This window comes from Anolis sagrei, chromosome 2, assembly GCF_037176765.1.
Source record: "Anolis sagrei isolate rAnoSag1 chromosome 2, rAnoSag1.mat, whole genome shotgun sequence".
Lineage (NCBI taxonomy): Eukaryota > Metazoa > Chordata > Lepidosauria > Squamata > Dactyloidae > Anolis > Anolis sagrei.
The window spans coordinates 2,119,567-2,141,190 of NC_090022.1; the positions used below are offsets into that span (position 1 = coordinate 2,119,567).

Genomic DNA, 21,624 nt, shown 5'->3' on the forward strand with positions numbered 1-21,624 from the left:
AGCGTTGCCGACTTCCCGCGGAGGCCTCCCCCCCTTCCCTCCCTCCTTCCTTCCTTCCTTCCTTCCCACACACACTCCTGAGGCCTCCCTCCACTCCACCTGGGAATAAGCGTTGCCGACTTCCCGCGGAGGCCTCCCTCCCTTCCCTCCCTCCCACCTTCCTTACTTCTTTCCTTCCCACACACACTCCTGAGGCCTACTTCCACTCCACCTGGGAAGAAGCGTTGCCGACTTCCCACGGAGGCCTCCCCCCTTCCCTCCCTCCCTCCCTCCCTCCTTCCTTCCTTCCCACACACACTCCTGAGGCCTCCCTCCACTCCACCTGGGAAGAAGCGTTGCCGACTTCCCGCGGAGGCCTCCCCCCCTTCCCTCCCTCCCTCCTTCCTTCCTTCCTTCCCACACACTCCTGAGGCCTCCCTCCACTCCACCTGGGAAGAAGCGTTGCCGACTTCCCGCGGAGGCCTCCCCCCCCTTCCCTCCCTCCCTCCTTCCTTCCTTCCTTCCCACACACACTCCTGAGGCCTCCCTCCACTCCACCTGGGAAGAAGCATTGCCAACATCCCGTGGAGGCCTCCCCCCCTTCCCTCCCTCCCTCCCTCCCTCCCTCCTTACTTCCCACACACACACCTGAGGCCTCCCTCCACTCCACCTGGGAAGAAGCGTTGCCAACTTCCCGCGGATGCCTCCCCCCCTTCCCTCCCTCCTTCTTTCCTTCCTACACACACTCCTGAGGCCTCCCTCCACTCCACCTGGGAAGAAGCGTTGCCGACTTCCCGCGGAGGCCTCCCCCCCTTACCTCCTTCCCTCCCTCCTTCCTTCCTTCCCACACACACTCCTGAGGCCTCCCTCCACTCCACCTGGGAAGAAGCGTTGCCGACTTCCCGCGGAGGCCTCCCCCCCTTCCCTCCCTCCCTCCTTCCTTCCTTCCCACACACACTCCTGAGGCCTCCCTCCACTCCACCTGGGAAGAAGCGTTGCCGAATTCCCGCGGAGGCCTCCCCCCCCTTCCCTTCCTCCCTCCCTCCCTCCCTCCCTCCCTCCCTCCTTCCTTCCTTCCTTCCCACACACACTCCTGAGGCCTCCCTCCACTCCACCTGGGAAGAAGCGTTGCCGACTTCCAGCGGAGGCCTCCCCCCCCTTCCTCCTTCCTTCCTTCCCACACACACTCCTGAGGCCTCCCTCCACTCCACCTGGGAAGAAGCGTTGCCAACTTCCCGTGGAGGCCTCCCCCCCTTCCCTCCCTCCCTCCTTCTTTCCTTCCGACACACACTCCTGAGGCCTCCCTCCACTCCACCTGGGAAGAAGCGTTGCTGACTTCCCGCGGAGGCCTCCCCCCCTTCCCTCCCTCCCTCCGTCCCTTCTTCCTTCCTTCCATCCCACACACACTCCTGAGTCCTCCCTCCACTCCACTTTGGAAGAAGTGTTGCCGACTTCCCGCGTAGGCCTCCCCCCCTTCCCTTCCTCCCTCCCTCCCTCCCTCCCTCCCTCCCTCCTTCCTTCCTTCCTTCCGACACACACTCCTGAGGCCTCCCTCCACTCCACCTGGGAAGAAGCGTTGCTGACTTCCCGCGGAGGCCTCCCCCCCTTCCCTCCCTCCCTCCTTCCTTCCTTCCCACACACACTCCAGAGGCCTCCCTCGACTCCACCTGGGAAGAAGCGTTGCCGACTTCCCGCGGAGGCCTCCCCCCATTCCCTCCCTCCTTCCCTCCCTCCTTCCTTCCTTCCTTCCTTCCTTCCTTCCCACACACACTCCTGAGGCCTCCCTCCACTCCACCTGGGAAGAAGCGTTGCCGACTTCCCGCGGAGGCCTACCTCCCTCCCTCCTCCCTCCCTTCCTTCCTTCCTTCCTTCCTTCCTACACACACTCCTGAGGCCTCCCTCCACTCCACCTGGGAAGAAGCGTTGCCGACTTCCCGCGGAGGCCTCCCCCCCTCCCTCCCTCCTTCCTTCCTTCCTTCCTTCCTTCCTTCCTTCCTTCCTTCCCACACACACTCCTGAGGCCTCCCTCCACTCCACCTGGGAAGAAGCGTTGCCGACTTCCCGCGGAGGCCTCCCTCCCTTCCCTCCCTCCCACCTTCCTTACTTCTTTCCTTCCCACACACACTCCTGAGGCCTACTTCCACTCCACTTGGGAAGAAGCGTTGCCGACTTCCCACGGAGGCCTCCCCCCCTTCCCTCCCTCCCTCCCTCCCTCCTTCCTTCCTTCCCACACACACTCCTGAGGCCTCCCTCCACTCCACCTGGGAAGAAGCGTTGCCGACTTCCAGCGGAGGCCTCCCCCCCCTTCCTCCTTCCTTCCTTCCCACACACACTCCTGAGGCCTCCCTCCACTCCACCTGGGAAGAAGCGTTGCCAACTTCCCGTGGAGGCCTCCCCCCCTTCCCTCCCTCCCTCCTTCTTTCCTTCCGACACACACTCCTGAGGCCTCCCTCCACTCCACCTGGGAAGAAGCGTTGCTGACTTCCCGCGGAGGCCTCCCCCCCTTCCCTCCCTCCCTCCTTCCTTCCTTCCCACACACACTCCAGAGGCCTCCCTCGACTCCACCTGGGAAGAAGCGTTGCCGACTTCCCGCGGAGGCCTCCCCCCATTCCCTCCCTCCTTCCCTCCCTCCTTCCTTCCTTCCTTCCTTCCTTCCTTCCTTCCCACACACACTCCTGAGGCCTCCCTCCACTCCACCTGGGAAGAAGCGTTGCCGACTTCCCGCGGAGGCCTCCCTCCCTCCCTCCTCCCTCCCTCCCTTCCTTCCTTCCTTCCTACACACACTCCTGAGGCCTCCCTCCACTCCACCTGGGAAGAAGCGTTGCCGACTTCCCGCGGAGGCCTCCCCCCCTCCCTCCCTCCTTCCTTCCTTCCTTCCTTCCTTCCTTCCTTCCTTCCTTCCTTCCCACACACACTCCTGAGGCCTCCCTCCACTCCACCTGGGAATAAGCGTTGCCGACTTCCCGCGGAGGCCTCCCTCCCTTCCCTCCCTCCCAACTTCCTTACTTCTTTCCTTCCCACACACACTCCTGAGGCCTACTTCCACTCCACCTGGGAAGAAGCGTTGCCGACTTCCCACGGAGGCCTCCCCCCCTTCCCTCCCTCCCTCCCTCCCTCCCTCCTTCCTTCCTTCCCACACACACTCCTGAGGCCTCCCTCCACTCCACCTGGGAAGAAGCGTTGCCGACTTCCCGCGGAGGCCTCCCCCCCTTCCCTCCCTCCCTCCTTCCTTCCTTCCTTCCCACACACTCCTGAGGCCTCCCTCCACTCCACCTGGGAAGAAGCGTTGCCGACTTCCCGCGGAGGCCTCCCCCCCCTTCCCTCCCTCCCTCCTTCCTTCCTTCCTTCCCACACACACTCCTGAGACCTCCCTCCACTCCACCTGGGAAGAAGCATTGCCAACATCCCGTGGAGGCCTCCCCCCCTTCCCTCCCTCCCTCCCTCCCTCCCTCCTTACTTCCCACACACACTCCTGAGGCCTCCCTCCACTCCACCTGGGAAGAAGCGTTGCCAACTTCCCGCGGATGCCTCCCCCCCTTCCCTCCCTCCTTCCTTCCTTCCTACACACACTCCTGAGGCCTCCCTCCACTCCACCTGGGAAGAAGCGTTGCCGACTTCCCGCGGAGGCCTCCCCCCCTTACCTCCTTCCCTCCCTCCTTCCTTCCTTCCCACACACACTCCTGAGGCCTCCCTCCACTCCACCTGGGAAGAAGCGTTGCCGACTTCCCGCGGAGGCCTCCCCCCCTTCCCTCCCTCCTTCCTTCCTTCCTTCCCACACACACTCCTGAGGCCTCCCTCCACTCCACCTGGGAATAAGCGTTGCCGACTTCCCGCGGAGGCCTCCCTCCCTTCCCTCCCTCCCTCCCTCCCTCCTTCCTTCCTTCCCACACACACTCCTGAGGCCTCCCTCCACTCCACCTGGGAAGAAGCGTTGCCGACTTCCCGCGGAGGCCTCCCCCCCTTCCCTCCTTCCCTCCTTCCTTCCTTCCTTCCCACACACTCCTGAGGCCTCCCTCCACTCCACCTGGGAAGAAGCGTTGCCGACTTCCCGCGGAGGCCTCCCCCCCCTTCCCTCCCTCCCTCCTTCCTTCCTTCCTTCCCACACACACTCCTGAGGCCTCCCTCCACTCCACCTGGGAAGAAGCATTGCCAACATCCCGTGGAGGCCTCCCCCCCTTCCCTCCCTCCCTCCCTCCCTCCCTCCTTACTTCCCACACACACTCCTGAGGCCTCCCTCCACTCCACCTGGGAAGAAGCGTTGCCAACTTCCCGCGGATGCCTCCCCCCCTTCCCTCCCTCCTTCCTTCCTTCCTACACACACTCCTGAGGCCTCCCTCCACTCCACCTGGGAAGAAGCGTTGCCGACTTCCCGCGGAGGCCTCCCCCCCTTACCTCCTTCCCTCCCTCCTTCCTTCCTTCCCACACACACTCCTGAGGCCTCCCTCCACTCCACCTGGGAAGAAGCGTTGCCGACTTCCCGCGGAGGCCTCCCCCCCTTCCCTCCCTCCCTCCTTCCTTCCTTCCCACACACACTCCTGAGGCCTCCCTCCACTCCACCTGGGAAGAAGCGTTGCCGAATTCCCGCGGAGGCCTCCCCCCCTTCCCTTCCTCCCTCCCTCCCTCCCTCCCTCCTTCCTTCCTTCCTTCCCACACACACTCCTGAGGCCTCCCTCCACTCCACCTGGGAAGAAGCGTTGCCGACTTCCAGCGGAGGCCTCCCCCCCCTTCCTCCTTCCTTCCTTCCCACACACACTCCTGAGGCCTCCCTCCACTCCACCTGGGAAGAAGCGTTGCCAACTTCCCGTGGAGGCCTCCCCCCCTTCCCTCCCTCCCTCCTTCTTTCCTTCCGACACACACTCCTGAGGCCTCCCTCCACTCCACCTGGGAAGAAGGGTTGCTGACTTCCCGCGGAGGCCTCCCCCCCTTCCCTCCCTCCGTCCGTCCCTTCTTCCTTCCTTCCATCCCACACACACTCCTGAGTCCTCCCTCCACTCCACTTTGGAAGAAGTGTTGCCGACTTCCCGCGTAGGCCTCCCCCCCTTCCCTTCCTCCCTCCCTCCCTCCCTCCCTCCCTCCTTCCTTCCTTCCTTCCGACACACACTCCTGAGGCCTCCCTCCACTCCACCTGGGAAGAAGCGTTGCTGACTTCCCGCGGAGGCCTCCCCCCCTTCCTTCCCTCCCTCCTTCCTTCCTTCCCACACACACTCCAGAGGCCTCCCTCGACTCCACCTGGGAAGAAGCGTTGCCGACTTCCCGCGGAGGCCTCCCCCCATTCCCTCCCTCCTTCCTTCCTTCCTTCCTTCCTTCCTTCCTTCCCACACACACTCCTGAGGCCTCCCTCCACTCCACCTGGGAAGAAGCGTTGCCGACTTCCCGCGGAGGCCTCCCTCCCTCCCTCCTCCCTCCTCCCTCCCTTCCTTCCTTCCTTCCTTCCTTCCTACACACACTCCTGAGGCCTCCCTCCACTCCACCTGGGAAGAAGCGTTGCCGACTTCCCGCGGAGGCCTCCCCCCCTCCCTCCCTCCCTCCCTCCCTCCTTCCTTCCTTCCTTCCTTCCTTCCTTCCTTCCCACACACACTCCTGAGGCCTCCCTCCACTCCACCTGGCAAGAAGCGTTGCCGACTTCCCGCGGAGGCCTCCCTCCCTTCCCTCCCTCCCACCTTCCTTACTTCTTTCCTTCCCACACACACTCCTGAGGCCTACTTCCACTCCACCTGGGAAGAAGCGTTGCCGACTTCCCACGGAGGCCTCCCCCCCTTCCCTCCCTCCCTCCCTCCCTCCTTCCTTCCTTCCCACACACACTCCTGAGGCCTCCCTCCACTCCACCTGGGAAGAAGCGTTGCCGACTTCCCGCGGAGGCCTCCCCCCCTTCCCTCCCTCCCTCCTTCCTTCCTTCCTTCCCACACACTCCTGAGGCCTCCCTCCACTCCACCTGGGAAGAAGCGTTGCCGACTTCCCGCGGAGGCCTCCCCCCCCTTCCCTCCCTCCCTCCTTCCTTCCTTCCTTCCCACACACACTCCTGAGGCCTCCCTCCACTCCACCTGGGAAGAAGCATTGCCAACATCCCGTGGAGGCCTCCCCCCCTTCCCTCCCTCCCTCCCTCCCTCCCTCCCTCCTTCCTTCCTTCCTTCCGACACACACTCCTGAGGCCACCCTCCACTCCACCTGGGAAGAAGCGTTGCTGACTTCCCGCGGAGGCCTCCCCCCCTTCCCTCCCTCCCTCCTTCCTTCCTTCCCACACACACTCCAGAGGCCTCCCTCGACTCCACCTGGGAAGAAGCGTTGCCGACTTCCCGCGGAGGCCTCCCCCCATTCCCTCCCTCCTTCCCTCCCTCCTTCCTTCCTTCCTTCCTTCCTTCCTTCCTTCCCACACACACTCCTGAGGCCTCCCTCCACTCCACCTGGGAAGAAGCGTTGCCGACTTCCCGCGGAGGCCTCCCTCCCTCCCTCCTCCCTCCCTTCCTTCCTTCCTTCCTTCCTTCCTACACACACTCCTGAGGCCTCCCTCCACTCCACCTGGGAAGAAGCGTTGCCGACTTCCCGCGGAGGCCTCCCCCCCTCCCTCCCTCCCTCCCTCCTTCCTTCCTTCCTTCCTTCCTTCCTTCCCACACACACTCCTGAGGCCTCCCTCCACTCCACCTGGCAAGAAGCGTTGCCGACTTCCCGCGGAGGCCTCCCTCCCTTCCCTCCCTCCCACCTTCCTTACTTCTTTCCTTCCCACACACACTCCTGAGGCCTACTTCCACTCCACCTGGGAAGAAGCGTTGCCGACTTCCCACGGAGGCCTCCCCCCCTTCCCTCCCTCCCTCCCTCCCTCCTTCCTTCCTTCCCACACACACTCCTGAGGCCTCCCTCCACTCCACCTGGGAAGAAGCGTTGCCGACTTCCCGCGGAGGCCTCCCCCCCTTCCCTCCCTCCCTCCTTCCTTCCTTCCTTCCCACACACTCCTGAGGCCTCCCTCCACTCCACCTGGGAAGAAGAGTTGCCGACTTCCCGCGGAGGCCTCCCCCCCCTTCCCTCCCTCCCTCCTTCCTTCCTTCCTTCCCACACACACTCCTGAGGCCTCCCTCCACTCCACCTGGGAAGAAGCATTGCCAACATCCCGTGGAGGCCTCCCCCCCTTCCCTCCCTCCCTCCCTCCCTCCCTCCCTCCCTCCTTACTTCCCACACACACTCCTGAGGCCTCCCTCCACTCCACCTGGGAAGAAGCGTTGCCAACTTCCCGCGGATGCCTCCCCCCCTTCCCTCCCTCCTTCCTTCCTTCCTACACACACTCCTGAGGCCTCCCTCCACTCCACCTGGGAAGAAGCGTTGCCGACTTCCCGCGGAGGCCTCCCCCCCTTACCTCCTTCCCTCCCTCCTTCCTTCCTTCCCACACACACTCCTGAGGCCTCCCTCCACTCCACCTGGGAAGAAGCGTTGCCGACTTCCCGCGGAGGCCTCCCCCCCTTCCCTCCCTCCCTCCTTCCTTCCTTCCCACACACACTCCTGAGGCCTCCCTCCACTCCACCTGGGAAGAAGCGTTGCCGAATTCCCGCGGAGGCCTCCCCCCCTTACCTCCCTCCCTCCCTCCCTCCGTCCCTTCTTCCTTCCTTCCATCCCACACACACTCCTGAGTCCTCCCTCCACTCCACTTTGGAAGAAGTGTTGCCGACTTCCCGCGTAGGCCTCCCCCCCTTCCCTCCCTCCCTCCTTCCTTCCTTCCCACACACACTCCTGAGGCCTCCCTCCACTCCACCTGGGAAGAAGCGTTGCCGAATTCCCGCGGAGGCCTCCCCCCCTTACCTCCCTCCCTCCCTCCCTCCGTCCCTTCTTCCTTCCTTCCATCCCACACACACTCCTGAGGCCTCCCTCCACTCCACCTGGGAAGAAGCGTTGCCGACTTCCCGCGGAGGCCTCCCCCCCTTCCCTCCCTCCCTCTTTCCTTCCTTCCGACACACACTCCTGAGGCCTCCCTCCACTCCACCTGGGAAGAAGCGTTGCCGAATTCCCGCGGAGGCCTCCCCCCCTTCCCTTCCTCCCTCCCTCCCTCCGTCCCTTCTTCCTTCCTTCCATCCCACACACACTCCTGAGTCCTCCCTCCACTCCACTTTGGAAGAAGTGTTGCCGACTTCCCGCGTAGGCCTCCCTCCCTCCCTCCCTCCCTCCCTCCTTCCTTCCTTCCTTCCCACACACACTCCTGAGGCCTCCCTCCACTCCACCTGGGAAGAAGCGTTGCCGACTTCCAGCGGAGGCCTCCCCCCCCTTCCTCCTTCCTTCCTTCCCACACACACTCCTGAGGCCTCCCTCCACTCCACCTGGGAAGAAGCGTTGCCAACTTCCCGTGGAGGCCTCCCCCCCTTCCCTCCCTCCCTCCTTCCTTCCTTCCCACACACACTCCTGTGGCCTCCCTCCACTCCACCTGGGAAGAAGCGTTGCCGAATTCCCGCGGAGGCCTCCCCCCTCTTCCCTTCCTCCCTCCCTCCCTCCTTCCTTCCTTCCTTCCTTCCTTCCTTCCCACACACACTCCTGAGGCCTCCCTCCACTCCACCTGGGAAGAAGCATTGCCGACTTCCAGCGGAGGCCTCCCCCCCCTTTCTCCTTCCTTCCTTCCCACACACACTCCTGAGGCCTCCCTCCACTCCACCTGGGAAGAAGCGTTGCCAACTTCCCGTGGAGGCCTCCCCCCTTTCCCTCCCTCCCTCCTTCTTTCCTTCCGACACACACTCCTGAGGCCTCCCTCCACTCCACCTGGGAAGAAGCGTTGCTGACTTCCCGCGGAGGCCTCCCCCCCTTCCCTCCCTCCCTCCGTCCCTTCTTCCTTCCTTCCATCCCACACACACTCCTGAGGCCTCCCTCCACTCCACCTGGGAAGAAGCGTTGCCGACTTCTTGCGGAGGCCTCCCCCCCTTCCTTCCCTCCCTCCCTACTTCCTTCCTTCCTTCCTTCCCACACACACTCCCGAGTCCTCCCTCCACTCCACTTTGGAAGAAGTGTTGCCGACTTCCCGCGTAGGCCTCCCCCCCTTCCCTCTCTCTCTCTCCAATGTCCTGGCCGTGACGTCACCCAGAAGCCCTACTTTTACCCTTTTATCCAGAGATCTCAGCTGCTGCTCCTTTCAGCAAACCTCCACAGATCACCCTAGAAGCCTGGGATGGGTTTCTTATGGAGGAGGCTAGGGGAACCCCTTCGGAGCTTTCTGCAATACGGAGAAAAATCCCCTTCTGAGTGAGACCTGCTCCCAGTAGCCATCGACCAAGGCTGTTCTGTCGCCGCTGGAGCTGAAATTAAATGCTTCTAAGAGAGAATGCAAGGCTTGCGTCCAGTGGGAAGCCCGGGGGTCCGAGAAAGAACCTTTAGAGGAATTTTCCCCATTAAACAGGCTTTAGGAGACTTAAGCTTAAATACAACAGTCTTTATTAATGAACAAGCAGGAACTGTAAGAATTCTAAATAGTCTATTGGCTCTTGCAGTCTTGTTTACAGGAAACAGGCACTATCTTCAATAAACTTTGTTTAACAGGAAAAATTCCCCTTTAAAGCTCCTCCCAGGCTGCTGTGAACTTAAACCTGACTGGTCTGAGTCTGCTACCGGCTGAACTGCGTCTCAGAACCGAACAGACGTACCATCAGGCTTGAAATCACTTAGCTGAAATGAAGAGCTGTTATTCCCTCCGGAGGTTCTCAGTGCTGTGAAGCTGTTCCCTGGAACCCTTTGGGAATCTGTAGAGGCCTTTAATCTGTTCTTCCCCAGGAAGTCTTAAAAGACGAAGCCTTTGCACAGGAGGAACGTCTGTACGCATCCTCTGCCTTGGCTTCTCTTGCTGTGACTAACTGAAAAATGTCCCCTTCCCTCCGAAAGGCAAAAAGGGGGCGGGACCAGGGATCCTAACTATAATTGGCAGGTGGCTTACCCTATAAATGCAAATTATAACAGGAAACCCCCTGCTGCAAAATCCCAAGCATGGGATTGCACACAAACATTTAAACACAGCAAATAAATCTGGAGCTCCTGGAACAGCTGTTCCAGAACAAAGGCCATACAAACTAGTTCATGGTAGAGAGAAAGAGAGAGAGCCAGGTGCCGGCCTACTTCTTTCATTCCAATATTTTTTGAAAGAGAGCTCAGAAACTGAAAGGCAGGTCTCCTCTAGCGGCGCATGAGTTCCGTGATGTTTATTGTATGCTGAATGTTCTCTAAAGCTCTTCCCACATTCCGTGCATTTATATGGCTTCTCTACGATGTGGCTCCTTTAAAAGCAATGTAGATAGATTTGGACTGAAACTTTCTCCACATTCTGTGCACTTCTATGGCTTCTGTACTGTGTGAGTCATTTGGTGGGAACGAAGATTGCCACTGTGACTGAAGCTTTTTCCACATTCCATACATTTATATGGCTTCTCCCCTGTGTGCTTCCTTTGATGGGACCGTAGAGTGCCACTGTCACTGAAGCTCTTTCCACATTCCATGCATTTATGTGGTTTCTCCCCCGTGTGGATCCTTTGATGGGAACGTAGATGGCCACTCTCACTGAAACTCTTTCCACATTCCATGCATTTATGTGGCTTCTCCCCTGTGTGGATCCTTTGATGGGAACGTAGAGTGCCACTCTGACTGAAACTCTTTCCACATTCCACGCATTTATGTGGCTTCTCCCCTGTGTGGATCCTTTGATGGGAACGTAGAGTGCCACTCTCACTGAAACTCTTTCCACATTCCATGCATTTATGTGGCTTCTCCCCTGTGTGGATCCTTTGATGGGAACGTAGAGTGCCACTCTGACTGAAACTTTCTCCACATTCCATGCATTTATGTGGCTTCTCCCTTGTGTGGATCCTTAGATGGCGACGTAGATGGCTACTCTGACTGAAACTCTTTCCACATTCCACGCATTTATGTGGCTTCTCCCCTGTGTGGATCCTTTGATGGGTACGTAGAGCGCCACTGAGACTGAAACTTTCTCCACATTCCATACATTTATATGGCTTCTCCCCTGTGTGGATCCTTTGATGGGAACGTAGAGTGCCACTGCGACTGAAACTTTCTCCACATTCCATGCATTTATGTGGCTTCTCCCCTGTGTGGATCCTTTGATGGGAATGTAGAGTGCCACTCTGACTGAAGCTTTCTCCACATTCCATGCATTTATATGGCTTCTCCCCTGTGTGCTTCCTTTGATGGGAACGTAGATGGCCACTCTGACTGAAGCTTTCTCCACATTCCATGCATTTATGTGGCTTCTCCCCTGTGTGGATCCTTTGATGGGAACGTAGAGTACAACTGTGACTGAAGCTCTTTCCACATTCCACGCATTGATATGGCTTCTCCCCTGTGTGCTTCCTTTGATGGGTACGTAGATTTCCACTCGTACAGAAACTTTCTTCACATTCCACGCATTGATATGGCTTCTCCCCTGTGTGGGTCCGTTCATGTACAGCAAGAGAACTTTTCTTTTCAAATTGTTTCCCACATTCCAAACACTGATGTAACTTCTCCCGTGTGTCTGATCTAGGACACAGAGGTAAAGGGCTTGCCATTCTTCCACATTTATAATTCAAATATGATGCCAGGGGTTCACAGATATAACCTCTTGGACAGGACAGTTTTTGTATTGCTGTAGCCTTCTGCTTGGTTTCCCAGGCCTCTCTTTTTACAGCAAAATCTTATTTCCCGCCTTAACAACAGCACAGGTATGTAGCCTCACAAATATTTTTCTAGTACTTATTTTTCTTGTTGTCATTGCTGCGTATCTTGAAGTCACTTTGAACTTACAGCACTCCTCAGACAAAGCTCTCACAAAGCATTCTTCGCAGAACTTGTTCCGAAGTTACCTGCCAGAGAAATGAGAGGAAAATCTCTTCAGGAATTGAACAGAGAAAGATGTCATGGAACACGAAGAGGAAGTCTAGTGCTGCAGCAAACCAAGAGGAAGAGGGAAGCTGCCCATTGCCAGGTGACACTTGGCAAACTACAAACAATCCTTCCTCAGGTACAAAGGGGACAGGCACAAAGATTCTGTGTGCGATTTCTTACACTGCCAGGTGTTCAGGGAGGGGCCTTTCTAATCCTCAGCCAGGGGGGTCCTGGGCCTCTCTCAACTACAAACTCCAGAGTCCTGCAGGAAACAGACACCGGACTTCAAAGGGGAAGCACGCTCTTCTCCTCCTTGGAAGGCCAGACTCATAACTTTTCTGAGGCTGCAGGGATTCTTCCTCCGCATGGCTTTTTGGGCCTTCTCCTTTTGAGTCCACCCTCCCCTCCTGTCTTTGCCGGCCCCTCTGCCCTCCTCTTCCTGCCTCCCGAAGGCACTGACATCCTTCCCGCCCTTCCTTTGCTCATGATTGGGGAGCGGTGGGTGTGTTGCAGCCACCCCAGGCTTCACGGATTACACCCAGAGCGAAGCGCAAACAAGGCTGACTGTCATAGAATCATAGAATCAAAGAGTGGGAAGAGACCTCTTGGGCCATTATCCAGTCCAACCCCATTCTGCCAAGAAGCAGGAATATTGCATTCAAATCACCCCTGACAGATGGCTATCCAGCCCGTTTAAAAGCGTCTAAAGAAGGAGCCTTCACCACACTCCGGGGCAGAGAGTTCCACTGCTGAACAGCTCTCACAGTCAGGAAGTTCTTCCTCATGTTTATTTGTTTATTTATTTATTTACCTTACTTATATACTGCTGTTCTCAGCCCAAAGGCGACTCACAGCGGTTCACAACAAATACGAACAGCAAAAAATTCAGTGCTACAGTATAGAAACAGTTAACAACCTAACACATTACACAATTAATAAACAGTTACTACAATACCCATTCACTGTCGACTCGTCATCAAAAACATGTTCCAGATTCGTCATCCATTGTTCCATTCCAGTGTTCATTAACCAATCATTGCACTAATTATTCGAACGCCTGCTCAAACAGCCAGGTCTTCACTTTTTTGCGGAATACCATTAGAGATGGTGCTAGTCTAATGTCCGTAGGAAGGGCGTTCCACAGCCGAGAAGCCACCACCGAGAAGGCCCTATCTCTCGTCCCCGCCAGCCGAGCTTGAGAAGCAGGCGGGATCGAGAGCAGGGTCTCCCCGGAAGATCTCAAAGTTCTGGTGTGTTCATAGGCAGAGATGCGGTCGGATAGGTAGCTTGGGCCCAAACCATTTAGGGCTTTAAAGGCCAATGCCAGCACTTTGAATTGAGCCCGGTAGCAGATCGGTAGCCAGTGGAGTTGGCGCAACAGAGGGGTTGTATGCTCCCTGCGCTCCGCTCCTGTTAAAATCATGGCTGCCGAGCGTTGGACTAGTTGGAGCTTCCGAGCTGTCTTCAAAGGCAACCCCACGTAGAGAGCGTTGCAGTAGTCTAAACGGGATGTAACCAGAGCGTGGACTACCGTGGCCAAGTCAGACTTCCCAAGGTACGGGCGCAGCTGGCACACAAGCTTTAGCTGTGCAAATGCTCCCCTGGTCACCGCCGAAACCTGGGATTCCAGGCTCAGCGATGAGTCCAGGGTCACTCCCAAGCTGCAAACCTGCGTCTTCAGGGGGAGTGCGGCCCCATCCAACACAGGCTGTAACCCTATGCCTTGTTCGGCCTTGCGACTGACCAGAAGTAACTCTGTCTTGTCTGGATTCAATTTCAATTTGTTCGCCCTCATCCAAACCGTCACAGCGGCCAAGCACCAGTTCAGGACCTGGACGGCCTCCTTAGTAGCAGGTGGAAAGGAGTGACAGAGTTGGACATCATCCGCATACAGATGACACCGTACCCCGAAACTCCGGATGATCTCCCCCAGCGGCTTCATGTAGATGTTAAACAATATGGGAGACAATATTGAGCCCTGAGGAACCCCACAAGACAATGGTTGTGGGGTTGAACAGGTGTCCCCCAACAACACCTTCTGAGATCAACCCTCTAGGAATGACCGGAGGCACTGCAAAACAGTACCTCCAAGACCCATCTCCCCGAGGCGTCCCAGAAGAATACCATGGTCGACGGTATCGAAGGCCGCTGAGAGGTCAAGCAGCACCAACAGGCACACACTCCCCCTGTCTAGCTCCCGGCGCAGATCATCCACTAAGGCGACCAAGGCTGTCTCGGTACCATGTCCCGGCCTAAAGCCAGACTGTGCCGGGTCTAGATAATCCATGTCTACCAAGAATACCTGGAGTTGTGAGGCCACCACACGTTCCAAGACTTTGCCCAAGAAGGGGAGATTGGAAACTGGCCGATAGTTGTCGAATTTAGTGGGGTCCAGTGATGGTTTCTTCAACAGCGGTTTTATTATAGCTTGTTTTAAGCTCGCTGGAATCTTGCCTTCCCAAAGGGAAGCATTAACCACCACCTTAACCCATTCAGCCAATCCCCCTCTGGCCTCCTTTAGAAGCCAGGATGGGCAGGGGTCCAGGATGAATGTGGTTGGCCTCATTCCTCCAAGTATTTTGTCCACATCCTCGGGTTTCGCCAATTGAAATGAATCCATCAAAACTGGACAAGCAGGTGTTCGTGTTACATCCTCAGAGACTGCCATTAACATGGTATCCAGACCAGAACGGATCAAAGCGACTTTGTCTGCAAAGAACTGAGCAAAAGCTTCACAGTGAGAAGTCGAATCATCTGGGTTCCCACCTTGAGCGGTGGGATTTAAAAGGCCTCTGACAATTCGGAACAGCTCAGCCGGACGATTCTTTGCAGACGCAATAGTGGCCGCAAAGAAGGCCTTCTTTGCGGCTTTTATTGCCGCGGCATATCCCCTTAAAAAGGACACAAACCGTGTTCGATTTGGCTCACTCGGATCCGAACGCCACACACTCTCTAGTTCCCTCTTCCTTCGCTTCATCTCTGCCAGCTTCTCGGTGAACTCACATATGTATACATGGCTCTCATCATATCTCCTCTCAGCCTTCTCTTCTTCAGGCTAAACATGCCCAGCTCCTTAAGCCGCTCCTCATAGGGCTTGTTCTCCAGACCCTTGATCATTTTAGTTGCCCTCCTCTGGACACATTCCAGCTGTCTTTGGATGTCAAAGTGTAATAAGAAATTGAATGTTCAAATTTGATAAATGTGAATTTAATATGATGTGTGGGATTGAATGGAAGGATGTATGAATGGAGTGAATGATTTTGGAGACATCAGTATAATATGAAGGCCTGCAATCACTAACTACCTGCTTGCTGGACTTGCTAATGAGAAACCTTGATAAGAACTGGGAGAGGGATAAAGGAAATGTTTGCAACCTTCCTTATGTTAAGAAGGAAGTCAACACAAGCCTTGTGTTTGTCAACACCAATCAAGAAGATCAACACTGAGATGGAAGCCAGGACGGAAGACGTCTATCATTAATTTACAACTTTGGGACGACATCAACAGAATATGCCTATAAAAGACTCAGCCTAATAATGCTCAAAGTGTGACAGACAGAGACACTGTTCACCCGCCATGCTCTGCTCCATGGGAAGGACAGAGGTGGTGTATTCGGAGAGTGGCAGATCTACTATGGGAAAGCATGATTCTGGTCACTTTGGGGCTTCTCTCTCAAGGGAAGAGGAAGAAGGAAGGCGCTTCTGGAGTCTTAGATTTTGTGCAGGGAGTCAGGTCCTGTTGTATGGAAAAGAGAGATCTGGTCCTTGGCATTGTGCTTAGGGAAGAAGCTTTGGCATTTTGAAGTTATGGCGATATGGAAGTATGCGTTGGCAGGCTGCAGGAAATCAGGGTCTGGCCTAAGAGGTACTCCTCCAAGGAGGTAGAAAAAGATATGGTAATATTTGGATGCATGTGGATGAATGCGTGTACATGTGGGTGTGAGTGTTGAGTGAAAATGCACTTCCCCTTTGTTTGTTTGTTAACCAATGTAATTGTACATCCAATGTAGTTGCATAGAATCCGTATGTCTAAATGTTTTTCTGCAATCTGATATACCTTCTCACACTGGAAATTGCAACACAAAGAACGTATGCTTCAAAGTCATTGAAAAGTCATTCATGTCAAAAGCATCCAAAAAATTATTCTGCATGTTGTTCAAGCAATTTGACAGCGCAAACCTCCTCCAAACTCTGCCAGCCTCACTCCCAGGGCGCCTGGCATCCCTAAAGCACACACTGGATGGAAACGAGCACATTTCAAAACATATCAAAACATAGCGTGCAACCGGCGCCATGCAAGTGCCCTGATTTTCCTTGACACACACACACCTATCTATCTATCTATGAACATGTTGTTCCGGTAAATCCTTGCAGGACACAAGTATGTGTGTGAAGACAAACCTTATTGTTTGTAATTATCTTGTTTAGTGACTAAGTAGGTCAAGCAACAAGGAGGGAGAGAAGGGAGAAAGGTAGGGAAGAAGGGAGGGACGAAGGGAGGAATGAAGGAGAGAAGGGAAGGAAGGAAGGGAGGAAGAGTGGAAGGAAGGGATAAAGGGAGGAATGAAGTAAGGAAGGAGGGAGAGAAGGTAAAAAGGAAGGGAGGAAGAGTGGAAGGAAGGGATAAAGGGAGGAATGAAGTAAGAAAGGAGGGAGAGAAGGGAAGAAGGAAGGGAGGAAGAGTGGAAGGAAGGGATAAAGGGAGGAATGAAGTGAGGAATGATTTAAGGAAGCAGGGAGAGAAGGAAAAAAAGAGAGGACGGGAAAGAAGGGAAGAAAGGGATGAAGGTAGGGGAGCAAGGAAGGAAGAGCAGAAGGAAGAGAGGAATGAAGTAAGGAAGGATGGAGGAAGGGAAGAAAGGGAAGGGTGGGAGGGAGGAAGGGAGCAAGCAAGCAAGGAAGAGAGGAAGGAAGGGATGAAGGGAGGAATGAAGTAAGGAAGGATGGAGAGAAGGAAGAAAGGGAGGGAGAGAAGGGAGGAAATGGATGAAGGAAGGGAGCAAGGAAGCAAGAGTGGAAGGAAGAGAGGAAGGAAGGGATGGAGGAATGAAGTAAGGAAGAAGTGAGAGAAGGAAGAAAGAGAGGGAGGAAGGAAGGGAGGAATGAAGTAAGGAGGGAGGGAGAAAAGGAAGAAAGGGAGGGAGAGAAGGGAAGAAATGGATGAAGGGAGCAAGGAAGCAAGAGCAGAAGGAAGGAAGGGATGAAGGGAGGAATGAAGTAAGGAAGGAGGGAGAGAAGGAAGAGAGGAAGGAAGGGATGAAGCGTGGAATGAAGTAAGGAAGGGGTGAGAGAAGGAAGAAAGAGAGGGAGGAAGGAAGGGAGGAAGGAAGTAAGGAGGGAGGGAGAAAAGGAAGAAAGGGAGGGAGAGAAGGGAAGAAATGGATGAAGGAAGGGAGCAAGGGAGCAAGAGCAGAAGGAAGAGAGGAAGGGATGAAGCGTGGAATGAAGTAAGGAAGGAGGGAGAGAAGGAAGAGAGGAAGGAAGGGATGAAGTGTGGAATGAAGTAAGGAAGGGGTGAGAGAAGGAAGAAAGAGGGAGGGAGGAAGGAAGGGATGAAGTAAGGAAGGGGTGAGGGAAGGAAGAAAGGGATGAAGGAGGAAGAAAGGGAGGAAGAGAAAGAAAGGAGGAAGAAGGAAAAAAGAAGAAAGGGGAGGGTGAAGGGAAGAAAGGGGGGGAGACAAAGGAGGGAGACTGCAATGGCCCTCCTAGCCCAATGGCCCCTCTGCCTTATGTAAAGCCCACTCTGGAAGGAAGGAGAGGAGCCCTTCCCAAAGAGAGTGTGTGCCCAGCCCTGAGTTCCCTTGACACACACACACACCCCTGCCTGCCTGTCCATCTCTGTCTGTCTGTCTCCCTGCCTGGAGGTGTGTTTGTGGGCGAGGGACCAGGCCGACCCCCTCATCCCCCTTCTCTCGCCCCCCCCCCCTTTGCGCCCAGGTGGGGGTTGGGAGAGTGAGCTGGGGAGGAAGGAAGGGGGTGGGGGCTGCGGGGTGGGGGCTGCGGGGGGGGCTTCTCCTCCTCCTCCTCCTCCTCCGCCCACAGGAAGCCCCCCCCCCCGCCAGGCCCCCCAGGCACGGAGGTGGACCCAGGCTGACCCAGGGAGACACGCAGGCAGGGCCCAAGGGCAGGGTCAGGGGGCTTGGGGGGCCTTTCCCGAGGGGCGCCTCTCTCCCTCCCTCCCTCTCTCTCTTCCGGAAGGAAGGGATGAAGCGTGGAATGAAGTAAGGAAGGGGTGAGAGAAGGAAGAGAGGGATGAAGGAAGGGGGCAAGGAAGGAGGAGCGGAAGGAAGGGATGAAGGAGGAAGAAAGGGAGGAAGGGAAAGAAAGGAGGAAGAAGGAAAAAAAGAAGAAAGGTAAGGGTGAAGGGAAGAAAGGGGGGGAGACAAAGGAGGGAGACTGCAATGGCACTCCTAGCCCAATGGCCCTTCTGCCTTCCCCAAAGCCTACTCTGGAAGGAATGAAAGGAGCCCTTCCCAAAGGGAGTGTGTGGCCAGCCCTGAGTTCCCTTGACACGCACACACACACACACACACACACCCCTGCCTGCCTGTCCATCTCTCTCTGTCTGTCTCCCTGCCTGGAGGTATGTTTGTGGGCGAGGGACCAGGCCGACCCCCCACCCCCTTCTCTCGCCCCCCCCTTTGCGCCCAGGTGGGGGTTGGGAGAGTGAGCTGGGGAGGAAGGAAGGGGGTGGGGGCTGCGGGGGGGGGGCTTCTCCTCCTCCTCCACCCACAGGAAGCCCCCCCCCCGCCAGGCCCCCCAGGCACGGAGGTGGACCCAGGCTGACCCAGGGAGACACGCAGGCAGGCCCCAAGGGCAGGGTCAGGGGGCTTTGGGGGCCTTTCCCTCCCTCCCTCCCCTCTCTCTTTCTCGAGGAGGCGACCCTTCCGGGCTGAGCCCCACTCCCCAGCACAGGCCTCAGGCCTCCCTCCTCCTCTTCCCTGAGGGAATCCCAGGAGGAGGAGGAGGAGGCCCGTCCACGAGCATTCTCCGAAGAGCCTCCTGCTCCTCCCTCCCTCCCACACTCCCGAGGCCCTTCTTCCCTCACGGTTCCACTCCCACGCGGGAAGATCCCACTCATCCACCTGGGAACTGGGGCTGCCTCTCCCTCCTTGGCTAGGCCCAACCGGAAGCAGCGCCGCTCTCTCCCACTTCCGCCCCTCTCGGAGGCCTCCCCCCCTTCCCTTCTCTCTGTCAACAACGGCCTGGCCGTGACGTCACCCCGGAGGCCTACTTCCGCCCGGCGCTGTCATGGCGGGGAGTTACGTCAACCCAAAGAGGGGCGGGGCTTGGCCTTAAAGGAGCCGCCGGGCTGCAGGAAGGAAGGAGGCTGGGAGGCAGAGCTAGGCTGCAGTTCCTCCCGAGGAGGCCTGGCCTCTCCTTCCGGACCTGGCAGGGAACACCTCGGAGGGAGGGAGGGCCTAGCCGGGGAGGGACAGGCTGTGGGGGGACTCCTCTCTCTCTCTCTCTCTCTGTCTGTCTCTCTCTCTGGGGAAGAAGGAAGCTCTCAGAGACACAAAAGGCATCCTTGTGTTCCTATGAGTTGTTTTCCGGGCTGCCTGGCCAGGATCCAGAAGCACTCTCTCCTGACATTCGCCCTCCATCTCTCTCTGGCTGAAGGCATCCTCAGAGGTTGGGAGGGAGGCCTCTTGCAAACTGGGCGAGTGGGGTCGACATACATCCCTGTGGAGGGATGCCCAGGCTTGGAGAGAGGAAGAAAGAACTCCTGTCTGTTGGAGGCACGTGTGGAGGTTGCAATTGACCACCTTCACTAGCATTATTGAATGGCCTTGCTTCTGGAACACGGCCACGCAGCTTGGAAGACTCACAGCAACACAGGGATTCCAGCCATGGAAGCCTTCGACAAGAAAATGCAGAATAGCAATGGCTGTTAATGTGAAAACACAGTGATTGCAAAACCCAGAGACTCCGTGGCCAGGAGATAGATTTCCTCTGGATGAGAAGAGGCCTCTCCCTTTCCAGGAGACCTTCTCTTCTGGCCTGGCCAGGTTCTAAGTGCTCAGGAGGCGAGGAAGGGGATGCGGGGAGAGATCCAGGGCCCAGAATGCCACTCTTTGGAAGCCCCTGAAAGACTCAGGAGGACCTGGCAAGGGAACTCCAAACCTTTCACAAATGTATTGAATTATATTTTGGGGCCTGCTGTATTCAGAGTGTCTCAAATGTATGGTGAAGGCCCCTGGTCCCCTTCCCTTCTATGTACATACAACCCTGGGAACAGAGAGTCCAGTACCATCAGGAAATATCCCTCTAGCGATCTCCCAAACCTAGACATGGAATCCCTTTTGTGTGTGTGTGACAGACAGACAATCCCTTTATCAGTTGAGCTGTTTTGCCTTCTTTTCCTGGCCAGGTGTGTCCAGAGGTTTAGGATTCCCACAGAAGAAAAAGTTGAGCAAAGATGAATAAATTAGCCTTTTGAATGGGTACCTGGCCGGCATTATCACCTTTTGTGTTCTGTGCCTGGCACTGTTGTCTTCTTCGGAATTAGACATTAAGTCAACCAAGGAATCATCTGCACACCCACGCCATCTCCCTCCTCAGTTTTGCCCCCTCCACAGGGTGTCCTCACAACAGAATGGACCTTTAAACCCTCCAAGAATTGGCCGTTCTTCCTGCCATGGGAAACCTCTCCTTCCCATTGTGATGCCAAAGGAGCCTCCACCAATCATGGCGCGGATCCTAGCTGGCTAATATCATAACCCATCAGGAGGGAGGCATGGAAGGTCTGAATAGCTGCGAAAGCGTATTGAAAGTCATGATTTTCTCTGTGAAGTTATGCTTGTACATCGAGTGGTATCCATTTTGGCCACATTGTGATGAACCTCTGTTGTTGGCCTTCAAACCTGAATAACTTTGTTCTCTATCCTGGCCGATCTGACTTATTGGAACCTCACCAGGTACCTAAGGTTATTGGGCGCTGTTTTAAGTATAAGTAATTGTTTTATATATTCTTGTGGTTTTCTCTTGTGGTTGTAAATAATAATCCAAAAACTGCACTAGGGGTTCCAGGATGGAGGAAGAGTCGGATACAATTGGTCTCCCTGGGGGAGGCATATTTCCTTGGTGTATTTTAGGTGGAACATAAAACACTGGAATTCTGGGATTCTTGTTTTGCAGAAATTCAAATTGCTGATCTGAGATGCATCCTAAAGTGAGTCCTTCTGTACATACTGTTCAGATTAAAAAACGTATTTTGTCTGTAGGATCCTTAGGGTTGGTTTATAGAAAGACGTGGGTGTCTCTCTACCTCTTTTACGTAATCCGTTTTGTTTAATGGAACTATTGATCCTCCTTTATCTGCCTTCTTCCAGATGTATCCTTTCATGTTGGCCAATCTTTTTATGGTATTCCTTTCTATGGATGTCATGTTGGAATGGGTGTAAATTTTGGTCCGCGACAATCTCTCTCTGTCTCTTTCAACCACCTTTTCAAATGCCCTGATAGTTATATTATCCGTGTGTGGAAAAAAAATACTTTTGGGTTTAAAATTATTAAACAGCCTCAAATACAGAAAAGGGGTTCACTCTAAGCAGCGATAAGTACACACAAAGCAAGACTCATGGTCTCGCGTACCAGAGCCCTCCCGGTATAAAGCCCGAGGTTTAGTAAACAAACACAAGATAAGCCCAGACCATATTTACTTCCAAGTCTTCAGTCTGGCTTTTTTACAGTGTCAGAAATGAATAGAGAACATACTGCAAGTCGCTTCTGGTGTGAGAGAACTGGACGTCTACAAAGACATTGCCCAGGGAATGCCCAAATGTGTTCCCATCCTGCTGGGAGGCTTCTCTTG

The 21,624-nt window shown here is 55.9% G+C and overlaps 1 pseudogene; it reads right to left on the minus strand.

Moving 5' to 3' along the window:
* Positions 1-9,358: 9,358 nt before the first annotated feature.
* Positions 9,359-18,961, minus strand: LOC137096228 (zinc finger and SCAN domain-containing protein 2-like; annotated as a pseudogene).
* Between the last annotated feature and the right edge of the window lie 2,663 nt (positions 18,962-21,624).